The sequence below is a fragment of the Phocoena sinus genome, chromosome X (assembly GCF_008692025.1).
Source record: "Phocoena sinus isolate mPhoSin1 chromosome X, mPhoSin1.pri, whole genome shotgun sequence".
NCBI classification, from domain to species: Eukaryota; Metazoa; Chordata; class Mammalia; order Artiodactyla; family Phocoenidae; genus Phocoena; species Phocoena sinus.
The window spans coordinates 123,569,726-123,575,729 of record NC_045784.1 but is presented as its reverse complement, the minus strand read 5'-3'; the positions used below and the strand labels follow the sequence as shown (position 1 = coordinate 123,575,729).

Genomic DNA, 6,004 nt, shown 5'->3' with positions numbered 1-6,004 from the left:
GAGAGATTACCCTCTAACTCCTTACCGTTTCTAATGGTTAATGATGCAAACTAACAGTGCCCCAGAATGTCATTCATCATTTAAAGATGGATGGCATAACTGAAAAAATGTTGCCAACTTAGTAAAACACATATAAAATATTAGTTTAGGCAGCTATTGTGAAAACCAACAAAAAAGAAATGCAGTTAGATTAACAGGGACTGACTACACAGAAGTTTTTGTGTGTTGATAGAGTATACATACTAAGAAAAAGTAACGCCATTGCCACAACTATTGAGTTGAGAGGTCAGTATTTCAAAGTATTTAACAGCATACTAGCACACGGGACCTGCTTACATTGTCCAAATGGCAGTGCAGTAAAGATTTCAAGACCAAAAAACATACAAACAGTGTGTGTGCGTGTGTGTGTGCGCGTGCGCATGTTTGTGTATAGAACAGCTATCCAGGGAATTCCCTGATGGTCCAGTGGTTAGGACTCTGCGCTTCCCCTGCAGGGGGCCCAGGTTCAATCCCTGGTCAGGGAACTAAGATCCGGCATGCTGTGTAGTGTAGCCAAAAAATAAATAAATAAAATTAAAATAAATCAATATAGAACAGTTATCCAATAGACAACTAACAGTAATAAGCATTCATGGGCAATAATTTTCTACAATAACATAGAACATTAGGTTTCAATTTTTAAAAGACAATTTGCTTATGGGATTTTTATGGATTAAAAGTAAAGCTAAGGTTTTATTCAGTTCAGATTTAAATATAAAGAAAGGCATTATTGTAGTCTCAGGAATATGCTTCAGGTTCTTTTTTAAATCTTTCTTTTGACATCAGCAAATTATACGCTAAAGCAGAGGTCTGCAAACCACAGCCTACAGGCCAAATCCATCCTACCACTTACTTTGACCAATAAGGTTTTAGGAGAATACAGCCATGCCCATTCTTTTATGTATTGTCTATGCGTTTTGTTTTGTTTTTCCACTTTACAATGGCAGAGTTGAGTGCTTGTGACAAAGTCCATATTGCCCACAAAGCCGAAAACATTTACTATTTGGCCCTTTACAGAAAAAGTTTGCTGGCTGGTCCCTACTTTAGAGCTGCATTGTCTAATACAGTAGCCACTAGCCACACGTGACTATTTAAATTTAAATTAATGAAAATGGGGAATTCCCTGGTGGTCCAGTGGTTAGGACTCTGAGCTTCCACTGCAGGGGGTTCAATCCCTGGTTGGAGAACTAAGATCCTGCATGCCTGCCGTGTGGTGCAGCCAAAAAAGAAAATGAAATAAAATTAAAAATTCAGTTTCTTAGTCACACTAGCCACATTTCAAGTGCTCAGCAGCCACACGTGGCTAATGGCTACCGTGGTGGGCAGTGCATCATTTCCATCTTGGCAGAAAGTTTCATTGGATAGCAAGGCTCAGTGAGAGCCTCGCTACTCAAAGTGTGATCTATGTACCAGCAGCATTGTCATTACTGAGGAACTTGTTAGAAATGCAGAATGTCGGCCCCTACTAAATCAGAAATTACTGTTTAACAAGATCCCCAGGTGATTCTTATGAACATTAATGATTGAGAAGCCAGGTCTGGGGGGGATGAGGAAGAGGGTCAATAGATGGGGAACAGATGATTTAGTAATGAGAGGAAAATGCCATCACTAGGGGGAATAAAATACAGAGAAGTCCCCCACAACAGAGACTCTGCTAGCTGTGAGACCACCCTTCCCTCAGCACCTCCCATGTGCAGGCCCCAGAAACTCGTACTGTATTTAGGGGCAGCATTCAGACCAATGATGTCCAGAAAGGCACAGTCCTTTCAATTTTGTATTGTTGCTGTTGTTACCATCACCATTAATATAAGGCTCTGGTGATGTCATGATCTGAGGACGGAGACACAAAATGGAAGCCTGGGAAGCCCTGAGCCTCCCTCTAGAAGAGATGCCACTTGAGACATCCCTGTGCTGAGGACTGTCTGCATACATGTGAGCTGAAAGCGGACCTTCTGGTTCCAACCAGTCTGGGATCTAGTGCTTGTGGTCAGCATGTAGTTACCATCCTCCATCTGGGTGGGGGTCTTAGTTTCTGTAGAATAATTCAAAGGTATGAATCAGACTGTTATCTATATCCCTTCAGGAGGAACTAGGAATCCTGTGATTCTATCATTCTACTAACTGCTGGGTCTACTCTTTGGAACTCAGGGAAGGCCTAGGAGACTAAAGCCTTCTTTTCTACAAACAAGAAACAGGGGACACAGAGGGGCTTTCATACCCAGGAGGACCCTGCAGAGTCCTGTCTGGTTTCAATCCCCCCTTTTCTTTGTTACTCCTCAATCTTGAGGGGAACAGGGGTGGTACAAGACAGAGAATAGAGTTTTGGAGAGGTTAATCATAAACTCGGCGGAGGAACTCGGTTTTGGGGGATTCAGTTTCATTATGAGGAAGCAGACGTTGGTACCCATAAAGGTGGCCTGCCTGTCATAGTGGAAGGCCAGAGGAACTGTTGACCCTACAGGTGTGCTAGTGGAGGCCTCCTTTGGAGCAATGCTTTTCAACCAAATGAACAAACCAGAATCACTGCGGGTGGGAGTGAGGATGGATGAGGGAGCAATTTGTGTGGTCTAGGAAAGCAAATTATGAAGTGATCTTCACCTATGTATTTAGAAATTTTAAATCACAATCAAGAAAATTGTTATATCTTTCTGTTTATTAAAACATGGTATGGATTATAAAACGTTAAAAGTCTCTTTTAGGTAGAGGTGGAAATGGCTCCATGGGGTTGTCTTCATGACCTTGTGCATTTAGTCTGGTCCAAGGTCTAACACTTGGCATTGAAGACTCAGAAACCTGAATGAGTCACACATGGAGAGAAGAGGTGAATCCACTCACTGCTTCAGAGTGCACTCGTGTGAATCAAGATCACAGGAATAATGTATAAAACCCAAATGCTAACTTATTAATGTACAAAGTGTGTCACAAGAATCAAATAGTTGGCACAACTAGTTCATTTTCTCCCTTTTCTCCCTATCTCTACCTGTAATTCAAAGTGTTGAATATAATATAATACAATATAATATAATATAATATGAATGTTGATTTGTTAACATGCCGGGAGACTTACCACTGTCACAGGAACTAGATCATTTTAAGGACAGCATATTCTTTCTCTCCTTTGCAAACATATATTTGAATCCAAACCTTAAATGATTACTTTGTGATGGTTTATGGACTCAACTAAAGATAACCTTTTGTATTATTTTTATGGTAGGAATTGCTTGCCAAAGAAATAGGAAAACTTGCTTCTGTCATTCCTTTCACTTATTCATTCATTTCCCCAGTCATCCATCTATTCATTCATTTACTCTTTCATTCAGTGGACATAAATGTCTACTAGTGCTAGGCTCTCCCTAATAGGCATTAGGGATACAGACATGAACAAAACAGGCAAAAGCAAACAAACAAACATGGGGTTAATATTTTAGATGGACAAAAACATAAAGGGAGACAATTAAAGTGAGGAAGGGAGATAGAGATTGAGGGTGAGGAGTGAAATTTTAAACCAGTGATCAGAAAGGGCTCAAATACAAGTTTTCCCAGAGTTTCCTTAGCTAACCAGACCCTCTCCCCTTATGAAGGACACATTCCTTTTTTTGGCCACATCTCGCAGCATGCGGGCATATGGGATCCTACTTCCCTGACCAGGGATCAAACCCACGCCCCCCCTGCATTGGAAGCGTGGAGTCTTAACCACTGGACCACCCTGACACATTCTTTCTTTAGCAGCGTTCAGTGATGTGAGTGAAATTCTGAAACCTTAAAACCTACTCTGTCTCTTTAAGGCAATGATTTGAAACCATGACAGCAGATTAGAATCACTTGGTCCAATTAAATAAGAATCTCTTGTGGCATCAATAGTTTTTAAAAGCTCCCCAGGTGACTCTAATATGCAGCCAACGCTGAGAATCACCGTTTCAAGGTGACCTTGCTTTAATCTAATATACACTGAGCTTAAAGTTTAATTCTTCAAAGGCCACCTTATTTCCTATTTTGGGGGCAACATACCTTGCTCCTCCAAATTCCTAAGAAAAGAAAATGTATTTAAACTGTTACATGCAGAGCAAAGAATTTTCATGGATATGATTCAATACCCTTTAACACTTCTAAAACAGGATCAGGAAATAAGTAACAAACAATCTTTTTAAAAATGAATTTGAGGGCTTCCCTGGTGGCGCAGTGGTTGAGAGTCCGCCTGCCGATGCAGCGGAAATGAGTTCGTGCCCTGGTCCGGGAGGATCCCACGTGCCGCGGAGTGGCTGGGCCCGTGAGCCATGGCCGCTGGGCCTGTTCGTCCAGAGCCTGTGCTCTGCAACGGAAGAGGCCACAACAGTGAGAGGCCCGTGTACCTCAGGAAAAAAAAAAAAGTTGCACCTCTTTCCTTCTTGGAGAATAGAAGATTGAGTTAGTAATCTAGCTGCAGTCAGTTTAGCTATTAATTTGTTTCAGTTTCAAGACAGGTGCTGTGCTGAAAATTACAGCACTTGGTTACTAAGTACTGAGGAGATTTCCACAGACCTCCTGTCAGGGAGACTGTTCACAGGAAATTCACAAACTTGGAATGCAAACCGCTGGTGGCTAATGAGGTAATTAACACGTAATAGACCAGATCTGTATAATACAAGTGCAATACATAAGGTCAGGGTGACTCAGAACTTCAGAAAAGAGATGTTGTTGATTACACATACAAAGGCAGTGGGAAATGGGGTTGTGGAATTGACTGAAAAAGCTTGTCACATGCAACTTGGTTGGTCTGAAAATTGCCAGCAATGATATCGGCTAGGAGACCCCATATTTGATTCACTCCAAAGCTAACATCTGTCCAGATTTGCTCATGAGCAAGTTGAAATTTGATACCTGTCTCACTTTCTCTTGAGATATACATAGGTTTCATAGTAAAGGAAAAAGCTGTCCTTCAGGGGTACAACAGAAAGTCATGGCCCACAGAAATATCACAGAGAATATTAATCTGTTCCCGAGGCAGGCACACCAGCAGCAGAGAGGAGAGAATGAGCTTTGAGTACAGCACTGTACTATGAGGCTTTCCTCGCCTATGGCTTATTTCTTTTCATTCATCTGTTCCTTCACTTGAAAGGAACTTTTGCTCCAAAATGTACAGAGGAAAAAAGAACTGGTTTAGCTCCAGGATACATGTCATGAAAGCATCATCTTCTGTGTGTCCTAGTCCAGGAGATGCCCCTCTTTCAAAATGGGCAAGATCCACTTGGAGATTGCTGGAACAGTCTCCCACTCTATTCTGGGCCCTGAGTCACTTGAGTTAAAGGGGAAAAGTGGGTAGAGGAAAAGTGTGTTAGGTGCTCACAATGTGTCAGACATTTGACCTAGATTGGTGTAACCTGTGGTGGACTGAATAGTGTCTGCCCCCCAACCCCAATTCATGTCCACCCAGAACCTCAGAATGTGACCTGAGTGGGAAATAAGGTCTTTGCAGATGTCATTAGTTAAGGATCTTGAGCTGATTTGATACTGGAATTAGGGTGATCTCTTGATTCAGTGACTATTGTCCTTGTAAGAAGAGAAGAGGACACACAGAGAGGAAGGCCATGTGAAGACAGAGGCAGAGGTTGGGTGATGCAACTACAGCCAAGGAACACCTGGGACCACCAGAAGCTGGAAGAGGCGAGGAAGGCTTCTCCCCTCCAGCCCTCAGAGGGGTCATGGCCTGGCGGACACGTTGATTTTGGACTTCTGGACTCCAGATCTGTGAGAATACATTTCTGTTGTTTGAAGCCATCAAACTGGTGGTAATTTGTTAGGGCAGCACTAGGAACCTAATAGGCCATCCAGTTCAAAACAAATTTATGAGGAACACATGCTTATCCTCGCTTTCTAGATGAGAAAGCTGAAGGCACTCAGCAGTGAATGCAGAATTTTAAATTCATACCTGTCTGACCCTAAGGCTGCTCCCTTTCTAGTAACCCACACTGCTTGTCTGATAAGAGAA

The 6,004-nt window shown here is 42.2% G+C and overlaps 1 non-coding gene across 1 annotated transcript; it reads left to right on the top strand.

The window, feature by feature from the left end:
* The first annotated feature begins 451 nt into the window (after window positions 1-451).
* On the top strand, window positions 452-524 carry TRNAG-UCC. Its single transcript has one exon. It is a non-coding gene; the product is annotated as a tRNA-Gly (tRNA).
* Window positions 525-6,004: the final 5,480 nt, after the last annotated feature.